Below are 19,904 nucleotides of genomic sequence, written 5' to 3'. Positions count from 1 at the left end.
GATGAATACCATAGAAATCTGGTGAAGGAGACTGTTCAGGGATCCACTGGATGGTTTGGTTAACCTTCCTCAGCATTTCCTGTTCCTCTCACGTAAAGCAGGCATTGTGTCAGGCCTCAAACAGAATATTTTTTTCCCTGCGTTTCCTGTAGTAAACATGACGTGCATTGTGAACATTTTGAAATTGGTATGTGTAAGTATATTTCTGCTACTTGAAATACCTGGTAGCTTTTGTGTATGTGTGAGGATGCAGTACAAGTGCAATATGAGACAAGTATTTACGAGTTCTAAGATTTAGACCCAGGCACCAGCTGAAAAGTGTATTTTTGTTATTAAAAAGTCAAATTAAAATTGTAAGAAAACAACACCATTATTAGTTTGCATAGGTTATTTGCTTTGATTAAAAGCACCAATAAATATGTCTTGGTTCTTTAACTGTTCCATTTAGCACTTGACATATAATAGTGTTTTTTTTTCCTCACAGTGTAATATCTCCATTGAAATGTAATTATTTTGCAGATTGCTCTAGTGAATGCCCTTATAAACATGCTGTTAGGGGAACTCACCCCTGGTGATCATCAGAACATCGTGACAATATGCACAATTGATGTACATGCAAGGGACGCTGTAGCCACACTTATAGCACAGAAGGTAATTTGTTGCAGAGCAATTACACTAATGCATTTTTAAAAGCATAAAATAAAGAATAATTTCAATTGTTGAAAAGATATTCTGGTAGCTTATGTCTGGCAATGACAGAGTATTTTGATTCCATCCATTTTTTTCCTTTATATTTTTTGCTTTAGAGTCAGATAATTACATTTACAAGTTAAAGAACTTCCATTTAAAAATACGTAGATATTTTGTCCAAATGTTTAAAGACATCCATTAAAAAAGTATGCTATAGTGTGACAGCGGGTTTCTCATTAACTTGCCTCCAATTACAGATCTGTTCACAATTAATATAAAAACTCGCATTTGTTACAGATAGCTTAAAAGTTTAATACATACAAAATATAATACAGCAATTGTGTTATGTTTCCAGACAGCATTCTATGTTTTAATTTTAAACACACCTTTTATTTCCTTATTTCTGAGGTGAAGTCTGTCCTGCTAAGTCTTTCTGTGCCTGACTTCCACACTGCTGGGGCCTATTCACAGTAACGTGCTCCTCCATCTTCAGACTGTGACCACTCAGGAAGGGGGTGGTGAGGGACACCATGCGATGCCTGCTCCCTTATGCGTGGTTAGACAGGTGAGAGCTGTTGTATGTTCCACTCCTCCTGCCTGAAACCAGCTGCAAAGGATAGCTCTGATAGCCAGAGTGGGCATAGAGCACTGTGAATGGGCAGCTTTATTCCAGTGTAAGACACTTAGAGCTTTCCCATTTCTACATGAGGAATAACAAGGGAGAAGAAGAAAACGATGTTGATACGAACTGATTGTTTATCACATATCAATTCCTCCATCCTCTATTGCAGATTGTCCTATTTATTACATTTTAACACTGTTAATCAAATGAAGTTCACCCTTTGGCACAGGGCTGCTAAGAGCAAGGGTTACCCCCTCTCTGTTTCCAAACATCCCATCCCCATGATGGTAAGGAGTTCAGTGTAAGGATGCTTTGCTTTATTATAAATAACATTTTTGCTGTTGGCCAAGACAAATGGTACTGACAGAAATCCAGTCTTTATGTAAGTAACCTAAATAAAGGGTGCAGGATGTAGTCCACAATAAAAAAGTGAAAAAGCTAAAAATTGTTTTACTTTAAATAATAAAAGAGGAAAAAAAACCATGAAACCTCCTTATCCAGGACAATGGTTTCTGTGCCTCGTTAATTGATATTCTGCAAAAATGTGTTTTAAAAAAAACACAACAGAAACAATCTCTTCCAGTTGCAGAACAAAATCCATTCTACTGAGCGTAATCACTTTGTTGTGGTGTGATGCATAATAGCAGTTGCATCGAAAATTTGCAGCAATTTAAAATATTCTTTTCACTGAAATTGTTTATCCACATTGCCAAAGCCCTTAAGGAAGTACTGATGTTTTTCACATTGTCAGGAGCAGCTGTTTCTATCTGCTGTGACTGTCTAACTGCTAACTAGGCAGATGGCACACAGTAGCTGAGGTGTGTCTGTTGTATATAGGACCAACTTTTCTGGCTTACAGGAAGCACAGCTGCCACGCTATTATGATGGTGATGATCCTTATGTATTTGAGACATTGGAGGCCTTATAGAGAGCTTCATGTTTTGAAGGGGTGATTATGGTCCTTAGTACACTGAATAAGTACTTAAATAATCAAACTGACAAGCTGTGTGGAAATATGGAATTGCTATAAATTAGAATAATTTTGGGATCAGAGCAGGAGGACTATTAGAAACTAGTGAGATTATTTGCTCAGAGACAACCATCTCTATATATTCTAGCATGTAAATGTCAACGAAAAGGATTGCTGGATACAAATAGGTTCATGAATGAATAGTGAATGAACTCAGCAACCCCTTATTTCTTTCTACTTATAATTAAAATATTAATCTCTATTTTTTTTTTTTCTTCATAGTAACTGCTTCCCTCAGTGTTCTTGTGTATTGGTATATGGTACAGGAGAGTTGGAGGGGGTCTGAGGTGCAACTGGGGCCTAAGGAAGCAATGAAATGCTGACCAGATGCTGCATTTCCTGTTAATTTGAGGCGTTAGTTCATTAGACCACTAATCAAAACAATGTGCTCTGCTAACAAACCGTTTCATCCCCTGAGTGCTGCAGCAAGCACATGCTGTTCCCAGCCAATTACAACCTACTCCAAGTCAATGAATGGTCTCTAGTCGACTTCTACAGATGTGGAAGAGGTTTTCTGAGAATGGTTGTCTGTATTATTGTTTGTGCCTTTGTGTGGCTCAGCAGAAATTGTTTTATCTGGAAACATGAAATTACTGAGTCTTGTCAAGTGCTTTCATTGCATTAATATTATGAGCTTAAAGAGTTTGTTTTATAAACTACTGTAGTCCTCCTACAGAGTTAAAAAGCAATTTGAGTAACTGGGGATGCATACAGGTGGTTGTTGGTCAGAAGCTGTTGCTAGAGGTCAAGGTATTGAGCAGGCATGGACATGGATTCATTCTTTTACCCTTGAGTTCAGAATTAAAAGTTGCTTGAAATATAGAAAGGGCGATGCTGCACCAAATGAACTACTACTGTGTGTACAGCAAAAAATGTCCATGTTGAAAGCTTACAGAGAGATCTGTTCTCCACAGCAGTAGGAATGGCCTTCCAAACAGCTGCAACACAAAAAACATGAATGTGAAGAAACAAGTTTCTTTCTTCGTTATCTACAAGAAACTTGTGGTGAGCTTCAACAGGAAACGTTGGAGGGTAATATTTTTTAAACACTAGTCCTCTTACTTAATAGAGGAGGCAGCTTAATGCAGTTCTATCATCCTCTAAGTGTCATTTCATAATTTGGAAATAAATAAAAACAATAGCTTCCTTGCACTTGATAAAAAAACAGCTGATGAGAAAATATGTGGAAGGTTGGTCACTTTGATTTCACCAAATGGCAAGGGCAAGATATGAACAATTATATCTTAGTAAAGCTCTGGGATCTATGTGTTGGAGAGGTGTATGAGAACAAAGTAGGATGAGTGATGCATGGAGTGGAAGGCTGAAAGATGGAACATCTTGGTCAGGGAATAACAAAGGAAATAGCCTGATCCCTCAGAAGCCAAGGGTTGGCAAGCAAACTACAAGGAGAGCAGTTTACAGCAATAACAAGAAATACTGCAGGGTTAGAGGATCATGTGGAGATGGTCACAGAAGAAAGCAGAAGTACAGCAGTGCTCAGGGAAAAGGTTTCTGTAAAGTCACAGATATCAGAAAGCGTGTGGAAGCCAATCACAAGGTGAAGGAGGTGAAGATCAAGGGCAGAAAAGAGGACTAATGAGCCTGGGGGATTTAGAGCTAGCAAGGAGACCACTGGTGTCTGCTAGCATGTGAGATGAAGGAACGCAGATTGATAAATAGCAGAAGGGATTTGTTCAAGCAGGTGGAAAATATCAGTAGGAAGAAAGTGAAGAAGTCGGCCTTGACTGAAGCAGGAAAAACTCGGTAGGGCAGAATAATGGCTTTAAAAATAGGGAAAACAGTGAGAATTCTTCAGATGCTTTCACGTATGGTAAGAGAAGAGAAGTTCATGTTTTCTTATATTCGGAGGAAATGCTGGCACACGCTTTTCCTGGGTAAGATGACTCTGCAGTTGGAAAATGGAGAGAAAGGATTACAGATGGAATTGTGGAAATATCTAGTTCTGTCCAAGGATCAACTCGTGGGGTGGGAATTATCTTCTGCAACATTGCAAACAAAATGATACTGTCCTTCCCAAGCCCTCCCTTCTCTAACTTTGGTTCATATTTAGTGGTGACAACTAAATGCAGGACCAGATTACACTTAAAATATCTTCATTTCACATGTGAAATATTTTACAAATTCTGTTTGTGATACTGATTGCCCTTTTGTGGATCTTGAAAGTAATTCTCAGATCAACTGTAAAATACAGAGGAGAACTACCAGTATGAGATATAATTTGTCCAGGGCTTTGATCTCTGCTCCTCCTCATGCTGTTTAAAAAGATGGGGCTACCTGTGCACTAGCTGCAATGAGAAAATCAGAAGTATGATAATAGGTTCCATCTTGTGACTTAAGATGCTCTCCCAGTATAATCAAACAAAAATATCTTCATGGTAATTTATCTGGGTCATCTCGTCTTTACTAAATAACACTATCAGACTTAATTGCTGAAGGAAACATGATATAGAATATGTTCTCATCTATCTGGAAATCAGGACTTAAAAGCAGCTCAAAACGAGGTGGCCTGACTTTTGATAGCTGGCCTTTTACTTTATCGGGTGATATGAAGCAGTGTCCTCCCACTGAAATGGAACGAGGGGAGAGGGGAAAAGATGTTTTTAAAGGAGCTTAGGTCTCCAGGTGGGTGCAGAGCCATCAAGGCATAAATTTCTATTTTTTTCTTTTCGTTGTTGTTGTTTTGTTTTTGGTCTTCTCTTGTTGGAGACTTGATAGACTGCATGACTAGGCATGTTCTTCTTAGATATTCTGTGCTGTTAATGAGTGCCTTCTCAGACAAAGTCTCCTTTTATTTTTGTTTCAGATTCTCTTGTCTTGTGCTGATAGGCTGTGGAGAGTTATTTTCACTCATGTCTGATCAAATGAAAACCTTTAAATAGTTTCTGCACCCACTTTGGGAGTTGAGAATTTTAAAAATGGAAACAAGATTTTAATATACAGACAGATGTTAAGTTGGTGTCAATAGGAACCATGCTGAGCCAAGGATGCTTAGGTTCTTACCTCAACTCCTTACTTTTTGAAGAACTATGCTTTTCTTCATCTGTGATCATTTGAAAAAAAAAAATGAAAGAAAACTGTGAAAAGTGTGTAATCTTAAAATGCTAGATAATATTTGCAGTACAATTTTTTTCCCACGTTTGTCTGCACGTAGCTTAAATTCACCCTCTGCTTTTTGCTGTAGTGAGAATGGGAAATGTATGCGTATGTACCAATGCCCACCAGTTCATCAGGAAAAAAGCCCTCACTGTGATGAACCTCTCTTTTTCTCAAAGTTGATATTGAAGGAAATGGCAGATCAAAACAGAAACAGACACGTTCTTCAGTTCATGACTAAGAACTGTGTTGCAAATGTTTAGCCTTCTGACTGTAACCTGGCAAAAAGCAGTGGGATATACTCAGTCTTACACATCTAGCTCTGGGAAACAGCAACTTATGGGAAGAAAATAAAGACCTTACAAATTTAACCAGAGTAATTTATCATTTCTTTGAGAAAGCCATCTATTTTCATTTGGGTTCAAACTACGAGTGTGTAGCACACTTCCTCAGGAAGTTGTCATGTTTCCTGCTGAGCCAGATGAGACAGAAGATCAAAGATGTCAGTCTCGTGATGCTTTGTCGTTCAATAGTTATTACTGTTTTAATGCTTTTCTTTTTACAGGTGAAACTTTGAGAAGCAGCAAGTTCAATTAAGTACTAGGATTCTCTAAGAGTGTATATAGTATGTTGCTTTGGCAGAAGTCGTATTTTTTAGGTGATAAAAGCAGTATTCTGCAGAAACTCTGAAATGTTGACTTTGCTTGTGTGAAGAATAATTACCAGAGTAATTTCAAAGACAATGAACTATGTATCAGTTCTTTTACTGCTTACTACTGGCACATTTGCAATTGTAGTTGTTACTCCAAATTTATCATTGAAGGTAACAAACCATAGAAAAGCATAGGCTGTGGCAGTTGAATGATTTGTTTGGTGTCACAGTGACTGACATCTCAGTAGTTTTTGTCCTTTTTTGCCATATTTCTCTAGACAAGCAACCAACAGAGTGAGAAAGGCGTGCACAGAATCCATGTGCTGTATATGTAGGAAAGGTTAGAATTTTCTCATGTCTCTTGATTTTCTTTATGCAATGTAAGAAAAGCTATGTGAATCCAAGGAGTGTAGCATTCAGGAAGTATGTGATTGATATCCTTTGATGGTGAAATCATAAAATCAGGCTATGTTAGTTCGCTGTCCTATATAATCCTGTCTTTTGAGATGGAGTTCTGTTCCACACTCATTAAAGATGCCTTCTTCTCTTGCAAGTTACTTCTGATCTAAAATTCTTGGAAGATAACCATAATAGGCAGATATTTTCTTTATTCAAACGCAGCGCTTTCTGTAGCAGACACAACTCTGACAAAGTCAGTTACATTTTCACCCTCCTAGAGTTCCTAGACTGAACCTGAAAATACTTCAGTATTTTATTGAAGTCTGTGGTCAGCAGGAGGCAAGGAAGAAAATGTATAGGTAGCGTAACACACAGGTATGAATGTCTGAAAGGCTGGGCATTAGGAAGTGTCCTTTGATTTTCATAAATCACCTGGCACAAGCTGGCCCTGCTTATACTTAGGGGTATAAGCAATACCTGAAAGAATAGCAGCTGGGTAACAAGCTGCTACTTAACACTTGTACTTCGTTCATCCAAGTGGAAATGTAAGGCTACTATAATTTGAGGCTTGGTTTTTTTACTACTGGTGGAAAAAAATCTGACATTATGATAGACCTACCAGATCAAGAGCCAGTCCAGACTGTTAGAAGCAGAATGTTCCCACTGGTGGCTACGGTTCCTGCCTCTGTGAGCAATCGTGTTACAACTAGATTATGGTCGAAGACCCTGTTATTGCCAGACTTGAGATCAGGGCAATTGCAAACACCAAGGAGAGATAACAGTGTAGGTGGCTATGTCCAGCTGTTTCATAAGATCACTTTTCCTCTTTCACTGCAGTTGTATTTTCAGTGATTTTGCTTTTTTGTACTACGCGATGTATGTAAAATTACAGTAATTTCATCAGCTGAACAATGAGTTCGACTTTATTAAGAATACCAAAAAGAAGAGGACAAAGATTTTTTTTTAAAATTCTGCTTTACAGTACAAATGAGTATGAGAATTTGTTTTTGACTTGTATAAAGTCTTCAGTCTATATTGGTGGTTGCATTTTGTTCTAAAGATTCCACTCTTGATCCATGCTAGACAACAGGTACGTACTGCAGTGAATTCAGTGCAGCACTTGTCTTATCAGTATTTTTAAATTGTGAATATCAACCATTTGGAATGCATATGCAAAAGATGGTATGTGTTTCTGCACGTAGTATGAACCACATACCTTGTCTCACCACTGATGTGAATGGAAATGTGAAAACAGAAATTGCCAAGAATAGAGGGCGATCTCTGATACAATGCTTTCAGCCATTCTGAAAGGATAGGCTACTAAGTAATGCATTTGGCTAAGACCATATAAAAATCCGACAATCTTGAATTGTTTACAAAGAAAAAAAAGAAAAAAAAAAGTCAGTACTGCAACCTGTGACTGCCTGGCGTTGAAATATTAGCACTTTTGGAAGAGATGTAACACTACAAAATCTTCATACAATTTTCAAGTGTAATGTTTTAAAAATCAAATATTGTTGACAGCCAGGTTTCCCTTAGCAGTAACTAATTAATAATGGAACAGTAAGCCTAGAATTCAAAATCTAATGGGTCAAAGAAACACAGAGTGAAACCTTTTCTGATGAAGCTTATCTGGCTAGCATGAAGGAGGTGTCCCTGACTTTATGCTGCTGATTATTGTTTTGCAGAAGGGGAGTAATGCATTCTCTGTTGTAGAGATAGACAGGTGCTGCTGAGGTCAACAGTAGGATAATATCCTACATATCCGAAGCTTTACATCAGTTTAGAATAGGTACACCTGAAAAGCAAGACTGTCACATCTCCACGTGCAAGTTTTAACATGAGAGCGTGTCAACACAGTGCTGGCATAAGATGAAGTGGGCTCTTTTATCTGCTGATAGCCTGATTCCCGGTTTTAAAAATACTAAATATCATTTTTCTGCATTTTTTTTCATCGCCAGGATGTCAGTGGCAACAGTTTCAAATTCCATAATTAACAAGAATTTATATCATATGCAGAAGGTCTGTTTAACTGAAATTTCTGTTGATTATCATGCTGTTAGATACGGCACTGATTCTGTCCTGGAACCAGCAGCTCACAGGAGAGTCATGAAATAGTTATCAAGGCAGTGATATGAAAAAAAGGAAATGCTGATTCAGAACAGACTAGGTCAGAAGAAAAGGACGCTCTGCTGTCTTCAGTGTTCTGGACATGAACGCTTAGAGGAAGCTTAAAAATTTACATACAGGATAGCACTTCTCCAGTTGGGGAAAATTTTGTCATTGGACATTGATGGTAATTGTGGAGTCCCTTTGCAGCATCCCAAAGGCATACAGTCTATATCACGAAACGTGAGGCCTGATATTCCTTACGAATTTATGACTTACCTAGAGCTGCTGCAAATGTAGCAGGCAGTCACAAAACAGGCTCCTGAGGATCTTCAGATGTATTTAGATAGTGCAGTGCAATGAAGCTATGTCTATAACATGCATTATATTGAAATATGCTGGGCAGGCGGGACAGACCAAAGGAAAGCACCTTGCTACCCACAGTAAATGAAACTAAAGGGCGCAGGAGCAGTGCCTCATATAAGTACAAACAATTCAGGCGACAGAATGTGAATAAAATTCATCACTGAAGCTGTCCCAGAGCAATCACATTCTTAGTTGTGAATTTAAAATCAGACAGAATCACATGAAATAGATCCTTAACAAAAAGGGAAGTGTGGTGTTATATTCAGTCCTGCCTCTGCTGATTTTTCATCACATAATTAATTCAGTCTGATTGATTAATTGTATACTCTTAATTTATATATCTGCTGTTGCTGATGAGATAATGTATGTTGCATTACTGTAAGAAGGGAGTTGTATCACTTCTGTATCTAAGGCAAGGTAATTAATGTCCTTGTTTAAATGGGCTTGATATAAGTCATTATAACATTAGAGCTACTGTGACACGTGATGATTTACAACATTCTACTGTTTTTAATTTCTAAAATTTTCAAACAAAATTGCACAACCTGGACTGTCTTGTGGTTTTCTGTTTTGTTTTGTTTTTTCCCTCAGAAGATTAAAAATAGCTGTCATGATTTGTGATCTATGAAGTCTCCCATCCATTAAATAATAATGTAGATGTAGATTAAGCAGAGAACCTGTGGTCAAATATAAAGAGTGAATAATTTTATTGTGAGGTAAAGTGTATGGCACTAGAAGTATGCAGGAGGTATAAGACAGCAATAAATGAAGAGAGATGAAGGTGGTAAGACAAGGTTCTTGTTCTCAACTCACCAGTACATGACAGACATTGACATATTGGAGCAATCTCATTGAAGGGCCATAGATAGTTAAGGGCTCGGAGCATCTAACATATGATGAGAGGCTGAGAGAGCTGGGACTGTTTGGCCTTGAGAAGAGAAGGATCGAGGCACATATTTTCAGTGTGTATAAATACTTAATGGAAGGAAGTAAAGAAGATGGTTCAAGACTCTCCTTAGTAGTACCAAGTGATAAAAGGAAAGGCAACGGGAGCAAATTGAAATAAAGGAAACTCCAATTAAATGCAAGAAATGAAAGTAAGAACCAATTAATTCACAGTCACAGAAGTCAAACAGTGGAACAAGTTGACCAGAAAGGTTGTGGAGTCCCAATCTTTGGAGATGCTCCAAACCTGACTGGCCCTTGTCCTGAACAAACTGTTCTAGTTGATCCACTTTAAGTGAGGTGTTTGAACTGGATGATCTTCAGAGTTCCATGCGGACCCAGCTGTTGTGTAATTCTGTGTTCCTGTTGGGGTGTGTGAAGTTACCTGATGTCTGATACATGAGGTTGTGCCTTGGTCTTTATGATGCACTGGACATCACATATGCTTGTTTGGATTTCTGGTGACTAGCCATCTCCTAAAGGCAGACTACTTCCAAATCTCTCAAATCATTCTGTAGAAGAGCATGTTTCCTTTAAGGGCACAATGAATTCATCTCCCCCACACTTTTTTTTTTTTTCCAGGAAAATACATAAACCCCAGAGTATTCTAGGAAGTGGAACGCTGCTCATTTGCCACAGTGAATAGGTAAGATTCTCTTTGTCACCTTTGTCAAGTAAGATTTTCTCTTTGTCTGAAAAGATGAGAAGTGCCGTAAGAGTTTTTCTGCAACAGGCTTATCCTTATAACATATGTAGCAGGAAAAAGTACTGGTAACATTTTGTAAGATCTCTGTGAATCAAAATGAAATAAGTTTAGAAAACTTAAAATCAAAAACTATCTTGGTATTTCTGGGCCTTCTTCACTGCAGTGGGGTTTTTTTCCGTTCTCTAATCGCTAGTCTGAAGAATGTGTATAGGTTTGTGCCAAATTGGAGTATAAGGATGCTTTTATGAACTCAGTTGCATTTCTGTGGATATGCTTTTCTGTTTCTGCAGTTTAAGACTGGTATTTTGTCAAGGAATGAAGGTAAATGAGAAATAGTTATTTTTCAGCTTGCTTTTGTGTTATCCTATGGCCACCTTCTGACTTTTTGGGTGTAATTATTGAGTTGAAAATGGCAGAATTTCATAGCAGTAAATCTGGGGGGGGGGGGGGGGGGGGGGGAAGAGATCTTCCAGAAAATATCAAAGCTCTTTTTTTGTTGTTGTTGTTTTTGATGGGTATTAAAGAAAGAATAGTAACAACAATACACTTCCACCCCCTCCCCCTTTTTCTTCCTGACTTATAGAGTTAGGTATACAAGCAAACTAAAGCAAAAAATAGAGGCTAGACCTGAAGATGGAGAAACTGACTTGAGAGCATTTTGAAAGAAAGACTTGAGCTAAGTAGGACAATAATGTCTAATGGCAAGTTCCACTATGAAACAGACTGCATCTGTAAGGCATGTAACAACATTAAGGGTTTGAGGGTTGTGATACTGTGTGGGAGAGGCAAATTTTTTTCTTTAATTCAAAAAAAGTAATCTGGAAAATTTATTCTCTGTCTCAAATATTTGGATTGTCTGAAATACATAAATAAATGCCATTAGATAAAAGGTGGCATACAGTATTAAAGTATTACTATTTTATTAGGGTGAGGATTTTTCCTCTTTTACAAGACAGATTTACCCCAAATGTTCTTGTCTGTATGTGCTAATTTCAGAATTTAGTCCCTTTCTCTTTTTGTTATATCATTATTTAAGAAAAACACATAAGGTTCCTTTTTGAAAACTGGCTTAGTCTAAACACAGTCTTTAGTGCTTATCAAATTCTAAGACATTTATGGTCTTTTAATCTAAGGCAAGAAAATGTCTATTGATCTGTGAACTACTAATGAGGTTTCCTGAATTTTCTCTTTTATTGCTAGTATTAATAATTTGTTTCCTGTACATTTTTAAGTCTGAGGATGTCAAAGTACAAAGATAACTATAAAACATCCCTATTGCTCATAGATATCTTGTTAATTGATATGATGCTGTCACTGAGCCATTGATGCTTTTGATTGATTTATGGATCAGGCACGAATTCTTATAATCAACAACAGAATGGCAGCAGTACAGCTCTGTCTCATCCATTCAGGTTTCCGTTCCACCCTTTAGAGCTCATACAGTGATGATTTCAGACTTGTGAGAAATAATGTTGATATCAGAAGAGTTGCAAATTTAAGACGTATGAGAAAGTTAATGTCTCTGCACATTGTACTGTATCAAAATGAGTGCTGGAGGAAAAATTTAAACTCTCTGCTAATGCTGCTGTTAAACAAGCATACTAAAGAATTTGGGGGGCAGGGCTCTATCCATTAGAAATGGACTATAGAAGATTCCCAGCATATTCAGTAGTAAGAATGTGAGAAATACTCTTGGCATTGTACTTGAATGCCAGCAGCAGTAAGAGAGAAAGCAGACTAGTCATTAGTGTACACTCCTGCATGAGCTCAGGTCTTGATTATCTCTTTCCAGTGCCTTCAGAGAGTAGAGGAAAGAAGGCTGCTAAAAGACCTGTCCTTTCTAAGAAAGCTGGGGTGCATAATTATATAGGTTTACCTGGCCCTTTCCACAGGGACAAATGGCACCACTTCTCTGGTCCCCCTCCTTACTAGTTTTTCTGTTCTTCCCTTTTCCCTAACTATCAATTTTTGTAAGTGCAATACTTTCAAAATCATTTCTGGCACAGAGTCAAGCGTGTCTGTTTGTGTAAGGGGACTGGGTCCCTCCTGTTTCCTGACAGTAGCTGTGAAGAGTGAAAAGATTCTGCTCATTTTCTCTGTTCCGTGCCAAATTTCTTCTGATCTCTGTGAAATGCAGTGTTCAATCCTACGAGACCATGTTTGGTTCAAGCTTTGTGCCACAGTTTTCACCTCAGTGTTCAGGGCCAAATTCTGAGCAAACAAAATCGATTCATCTCCTGACTTATTCAAGCTGTCCTGCTCACTGTAAGTCTCATTTTGACATGAGGCCACTGGCCTTACGACTGCATGACTGTGAGTTTCCTATGCATGTGGCATTGCTTAATGCTCAGATGAGAACATCATGTCAGGCATGTTTAATCATAACAGTGTTTATCGCTTTTACTCAGAACGTTCCCCCTTCCTGACAAATGTATGTAAATGCTGAGACAAAAATAGCATTTGACAAGATAGTTGGGTTTGTTTCATTTTATTAACACATTAGTCAACTTATTCTGCTCAAAGTAATATTTGAATAGTAGATACGTGTAAGATTAGCATAATTTTTTTCAGTCAACATTTGTTCCACGAGGTTTTTGATTACCTTATTTTAATTAAGCTGTAAGACATGACAAGCAGAGGATTCCATGGTGAGTATAGCACTCCTCACAAGGTATTATAAGGGATGTAGCTGAAAACTGGATGGTATCAACTGTTCAAAATGTGCATTAGTAATCATTTTTGACTGTCCTTTGCTTTCTTTAATAAAATACATATTATTAAGTAAGGATGGCATTTACTGCTCATAGTCATCAGGGCCAAGTCTCTGCTCTTAGCCACTGAGAAGTCTCTGTCTGTGCTCTAAAGCCTTCTGTCTTGTCTCAGGGATTAGCATGCTCGTGACAGCAAAGGATAGATTTTAAGCATATTCAGGGCACATCATGCTGTCTATGAGGGAGACTAACCGTCCTCTCTGGAATGTAGAAGGTGTCACAAGTCAGAAATAATGAAGATAAATGAGATTGTGGACTCAAGGAAAAGTACATATTTTCTAAATAATGTCCTCCAGTCAAGGATCAAGAAAGTGAAAACGTTCCCTTTCTTTCTACCTGTCCACTGGAAAAACAGATAGAAATGCTTTCTGGGTAACTTATTTTGTATCTCGCTGCATCAGTCTTACCGTACAAAATGCTGTGGATGACTAATATCTGCTTTAATTGCTTTATTTTCTTTTGCGATTTTATTTATAAGTGCTAAGTAACTTGGATTGCAATGTCCAGGGTCTCTGAGTATTTAAATGTCTTAGTTGCAATTCTGTCCCTGAAATGAAAGGATTGAAATAAATCTGGAGTCTATGTACATGTGCTGAGTTTTGGGAATACTTTGAAAATATTTAAATAGGAAAGAACAGATGATAATTTCTTGACCTACAAGTGTGTCGCTATCTCAACCTACTCATGCCCTCCTAAATATTCACTGTTTATAAAATGTTTCATTTTGATCGTCAGTTAGTCACTGTGGACAATGAATCCTAATTTTTAATAATCATTTAACATGTTAGTTGAGTGCCAATAAAAGCAACCCCAAATAGGCACTTGATTGTTCGGTATTAAAGCAGCCACAAATGACCAGAAATTTGACCTATCATCATTTCTTTTCTTTGTTTTGTCATTATGATGTAAGTTAAAGGTGAGGTCCCCCCCCACTCAAAACCAAACCTGTAGTGGGCAAATTACCTTTGTGAGCATTGTATTTCCTCATCCTGGTGACCCAGTCTGAATAACTAGATGGAAAAAGCTTCAGAGAGAGTTCTAAGGTACCTTCTGGATTTTTTTTTTTTTTTGCATGTAAAAACACGTTGTTCATCTCTGGTGAAAATGTGCAGATACTGGTGGTGACAACATTGAAAAATATTTTTTTGTGACTGAGAATTTCCTCTATCACATAGTGTTATTGTGCCCTTTGTACCTGTTGGTTTCCATAGAACTAAAAAGGAGGCGTTACTTTCAGTGCAACCTATCTGTATTATTATTTGTAATGTTCCTGACTTTTTTGTCTAAGTCTACGCGAGGCAAAGTGATGAATTATATTGTTTTGTTACCCAGTTAATTTGCTTACGTTGAATATAAATCATTTAAGCACAGTCTTCCAGATGTTCTAGGAGAGAAGTTGGGGACTCAAAAGGCAAAGCATTATCTTGAAATTCCTTAGAGTTTGTGTAAGACTAAAATATTAGGATGCTGACTTGGTCTTCATTTGAGGAGATCTCAACATGCAGAGTTTTAGAATGTATAATATTCCATGGTAAGACGTGTCATGTGTTGACAAAGGAGGGACAAAAGAACCAGAATCTCAAGGCCAGCTTCTTTGAGAGATTGAAATGCAAGTGAAATGGAACGCTGGTGGTGGTGATTCTCGAGGTCCAAATGTGTATGCTTCAAGCGATGTACGAATTACTGATTTCATCAATCACCTGCCATTCACGGGCATCTCAGTTTTAAGGATCTTGTTTGTAGAAAACTCAGCTTTGAACCCAATATAACAGACAAAATAATTGTCTATTAACATGTATGTAGTGAGTGTGAATGTGAAATTAGTATCTGTACGCATCTAAAGGTAATGTAAATGTGATGAAATAGAGTTAAAAAATGTCATGAGATTTGATGAGCAATCATGCATTTTATCTGACTTGGGGCATTGAATCCATGGAAACATTGGCTTTTACACATCATTTTCTCATTCACAAAATTAAGTAATTACATCCTGGGAGAAATACACCGGCACTGAATATACAGTATCCAGAACGTGTCACTACAGGTAGCAGATTGAATTTAACTAGCCATATGGATTGTAATTGTCTAAGTATGATTAATTCATAATGTTTGTTAATTTTATGCCTTGTGTTATGGCTTGTTATTATAATGTCTTTTTTGTTTTTTCTGTCTTGGTTTTGATGAGAGCCCTCTGGGATTTTAATCTTACTATGATACTAACTGATGGTGTCCTCGTATTCTTAGGTCTCATCAGTGGCTTGTTTCCCTTCCTGGAAGTTTTGTGGAAAAGGGCTCTGAAGTCAGAACAGATGGTGTGTCAGTCCATTACAAAACTGTTTACAGCCTGTGGAAGACTTTATACTGAAGGTAGAAATAATGCTTTTCCGCTTAGCTTATTGTAAATTCTGAACGTGGTGACTGAAGACTGTAATGATCACTGTTGTTGGATGCCTTTCAGTTTTAACATCTGACTGGCACCTTCACTATCTGTGACACTAAGACACTATAGCATCTCCTTCTCTTCAGATCAATTGCAACATGTGTATATATGTTCATGTGTATATACTCAATGTGTGCACATGAAAAAATATATAACTTTATAAAATAATGTCTATATTAATATACAATCTGCACATGACTTACACAAAATATTACATTAAAATATTGGGGGTTTTTTTTGTGTTTTTTTGTTTGTTTGTTTTTGTGACTGAGTTAGATCTCTACTTTAACAACTGGTATTTTTTAAAGTCAGTCCACTCTTGCCCTCAGACCCAAGCGATTGACCCAAGGTAAGTTAAAAAAATGTATGCTTTTTCTTCACGCATAGAGTCTAAGAATGAAGTGCTAGTGAGACTGACAGAACTCTTCTTTGTAAGGGAGGCTAAAGTCACCTCCTGAAATGTCATGGATCGCATTACACCAACTTTTGTCATACATGACTTTTCAGAAGATGATTCACTAACTCACCAGAATCACAAGCCTGTTCTGTCATATATTATTGTCAATTCAATATATATATATTGAATAGTCAATATTCAAATTAACTATTTGTGTTTCTTTTGCCTGGTTACACCTCAATCTACATAAAGAGAACAACTTAGGAAGCTTTATTTTAGAAATCCAGATGACATTTTTGAACGCATTCAGAAGCCCACTATGACTTAGTATCCTTGAAACAAATTGCCAAAATCTTCAACAGCATCATGCTTCTTTTAAATGTCTTGCTTTAATCAAAAAACCATGGGGACGCATGCCTAACTTAGGTGCCATAATGCTTTAATTTGATCAGAACCTTGTTCACAATATAATGCTGAATTAGGACCCAAGCATGTAATAAGAATCTCAGATTTCTGGTCGGGTGGTCACTATTTAATCTTGAGGGTTTTTGTTCCTCAGGACATGATGCTCTCTCAGGTTATTCCATCTTGGTCTAGACAGCAAACGCTTCAGGACAGGTTCATAAAGTGATTAGTGACACAAAGAGTGGTCAAAGCATTGAGCTTCTGATTGCAGATATCAGAATCTGACATGTTAAGTAGCCTTAACTACAGTCTGTATGATCTTTCCTGCAGAAAAGTTAATGAATCATATGCTGCTTATGGTGAATTTGCAGTGAATTTTTAACTAATGCCAAATTTCAGTTCTGAAGAAGCATGACCTGAATGCGTTCACTTTTTTAACGAAGCTTTGTAATTTCAGAATTTTCTCACAGCAGAAACCTACGTGCTTCCACGGTGTTTTATTTATGTGAGGCCTGCTCTGAAAGTACTGCCTCCTATTTTATATTTATGCCCACAATATCAGAGGTTGATGTTGGTGGTACGGTAGTAGAGCTTGAACCTTCCCGCCAATATTCCATTACATTTTGTTGCCGTGAGGCATATGACAGCAGAGGGGCAGACTGGCAGAATGGCATCTGACAAGGAGGTGTGTATGAAGCAAATGTATGTCACTGAATTCCTCTGTGTGGGAAACATGGCACCCACTGACATTCATTGACTCTTGTTGGGTATTCATGGAGATCAAACAGTGAATGTGAGCACAGTGAGGTGGTGGGTGATATGTTTCAGCAGTGACGACAGCAGTATGAAAGAGTCCTGTTCTGGATGCCCATGTAGATTTTTACTAGCATCATGAAAAATGAGTAGTAATGGTAGTATCATCATATAGTAATGATGTGGAAAAATAGTGTTTTGTACTGAGAATGTGCTCTGTCAAACAGTGTTATTGTGCTTTTTGTATGTGTTGCAGTTTCCATGGAAATAAATAGGAAGCATTGCTTTTAGAGCAATCTACATAATATAAATCTGAGGATACACAAAAGGCCTGCCAAACACAGCATTTAAAAACAACCTGAAGAATTTAAGAACTCTTTTTTTCTGTACTTCTTCATTCTTTTCCAAATGACACTGTGTTTGTAAGTTATGCTATCTAATGTCAACCAGAAGAGGCTTTAAGGATCTGTGCAAGGAAATTATATGATCAGGTTGAATAGAAAGGTGTAGACAGTGGCGTGGAGTTCAAAGAATAATGCTAATCAGAACAGAATCAGCGTAACTACCTCGATGCTGATTAGTTGCTGATTTTTGTTTCTTTTTAGGCACGATATAGTTTTGCAAATCACATTGACAATACCTCATGGCTTTGTATTGGACTGATACTCTTCTTCCTTTCAGGTGAAACAAAATTCATAGTAATGTCACAGAACTGAGTTTGACACATTAATTTTCTCTGGAGACAAATATTAATAGTTGCATCAAATGCCTATTCGTCATTAAAGTAAAATTATTCCACCAGTTCCAGCATGTTATGCTGACTTTCATTTGACATCTGTGCGTTGCTGTGGTCAACAAATCACATTTGGCATGTGTGTATCTGTGGCTCGGTGAGTCGTTTCTCAGTTCCACATCTTTCTAGAGCGCCGGCTGGTCACCCTCTGTGCCTTCCCCAGGCATTGCTGTGCAGTCTTACGAGGTGGTAGCAAACAGAGGTAGCTAATTGAGTTGCTGACTTTTGGAATGACTTTATATCTGACTCAGACAATCTGTAGTTGGCAAATTAAACCTAGTTACCTGAGCTGATCAAAGGGATGCAAAATAAACAGAAAGGAAGAGCGTGAAAAGTACTGGAGAAGGGATAGCCAGCACCACAGACAGGAATGTGAATTGTGAGTAGCTAGACCAGCTGATCATCTCTTTACTACACAGTTCCTAAAAATCAGGCATAAATCCAGAACAAGGTCATGCTAGGCTTTAATTGTCCCAGTATCTCATGAGTCCAGTAACAGACCGACAGATGGAAAGAGAGAAGAAATAACGATTTGCAGCATGTTCAGGCACTTATTAGGGTTTCCATACCCTTTGCCATCTTGACTGTTTCTTCTACCTCCTCCTTTGATGTTGTATTACTGTTCCATGATTCCCAACGTTAGAAGGGTGCGTTGTGCCTGCTCCCCACATGGCACGCAGCTCACCCTTTTGTCTTCAATCCTTGCTTGCTCATTCGTTGCCAGTTCCAGAAATTCAAAGTAATTTTTTATTTTGCAGGTATTTCCTGAGACGAATGGTGATGCATTTAATGATTTTTTGTGGATTTTCCTCTGGCCTCGGATCAAAGTTCTCTGCGATTCGCTTCAGATCAGGGGCAGTGTAACTTCCACAGAGTATTCATCAGTTCTGGTAAGCCAGATCTTGCAATATGATTGCAGAGTCTGCTGCATAGGTTTTCTATACTGAGTCCTATTAATATGCGTGACTGTACTATATTTTAAGATCATAGCATTTTATTGAAATTACAGTATTGCTGCCTGCCTTATGTCACAGGATTTAAGCATCAGGGTACTCAAGCTCTGTCTTTCTTTCCATGTGTTGAGAACATGTCCAGATTCCTTTTAGCTCTCCTTTTAGATAAATACCAAGCGATCTATAAAAAAGAGCACTGCTGCAAAGGGCAGAGTTGTGCAGTAGCTGCTGTGAGGGGACTGTCTGCACCCTTCATGATAATCGTCTAAGTTGGAAACATCAGAAACTGTTGAGCACCAGCCCAAACTCATCTCAATAAATAAAGCAAGCAGATGAGAATTTCCACTTCTACATGTCTGGCAGATCTGTCTGAGATACCTTAGTTTAAACCTCTAAACGGGAGACAACTATTCTTTGTACATCTTCCCTCTCCCCTTGAAGAACATCTCTATGATAATTCTGTGAAAAGTTGTTTTTTAAAAAAGAGAAGATGCAAGCCTTAATTGAAATTTCTGTTTTCCTATTTGTTTGTTTTTTTTTAGTACCGTAAGGGTATCTGTAGAATACATCTGTGTCAGGTTGTCAGCAATCTTTAAAATTTAGTGACTTTGGGAGCTGAAAATGCTGGAATGGGGAAAAATGGAGCAAGTAAGTTGTATTTTCAAATATCCTCCACAAACACCTGTTTTGCTTGCTAGTTGCTTGCTTTTTTAAAAAAATATTTTGGTAAAACAGTGCACGTTGAATGTTCGTTATGTA

This window comes from Lagopus leucura, unplaced genomic scaffold (genome assembly GCF_019238085.1).
Source record: "Lagopus leucura isolate 7727_CA_CO unplaced genomic scaffold, USGS_WTPT01 Super-Scaffold_100012, whole genome shotgun sequence".
Classification (NCBI taxonomy): domain Eukaryota; kingdom Metazoa; phylum Chordata; class Aves; order Galliformes; family Phasianidae; genus Lagopus; species Lagopus leucura.
This window is presented reverse-complemented; position numbering follows the sequence as displayed.